Source organism: Penaeus monodon, chromosome 25 (assembly GCF_015228065.2).
Source record: "Penaeus monodon isolate SGIC_2016 chromosome 25, NSTDA_Pmon_1, whole genome shotgun sequence".
NCBI lineage: Eukaryota > Metazoa > Arthropoda > Malacostraca > Decapoda > Penaeidae > Penaeus > Penaeus monodon.
The window spans coordinates 6635023-6635411 of NC_051410.1; the positions used below are offsets into that span (position 1 = coordinate 6635023).

General features: G+C 45.0%; 1 protein-coding gene across 1 annotated transcript in view; it reads left to right on the forward strand.

Moving 5' to 3' along the window:
• The window catches only part of LOC119589311, a gene marked incomplete in the record, with an annotated part of 61041 nt that overhangs the window by 20354 nt on the left and 40298 nt on the right, over positions 1-389 (forward strand).

The window sequence follows — 389 nt, forward strand, 5'->3', positions numbered from 1 at the left end:
ATCCATTCATTCACATATCGCATGCCAATTAAACCTAACGATACTCTAAAACCACATAATCAATCACACCTTCAGGCAGACGAACAGACATATACACATGAACGGCCACAGAACGGACGTACAGTTCCGTTGGTCTGTCATATGCCAGCCCTGTCACATGTCATATGGTAATTAACCTGGCGAACGGTTTGCGGAAGTGTGAACGAAGGGATAACGTTAAAAAAAAAAAAAGCCTGTTGAAGACCATGACGTCATGAGAGAGTCATGCACAAACGCTGACGAGTTGCATGACGTGGCCGGGAAAGAGAGAGGAAAGAGAGGAGAGGAGGAATGAGAGATAAGAAGGGAAATGAAGGAATGTGCGAAGAGAGGGGGAAGGAATTTTAACG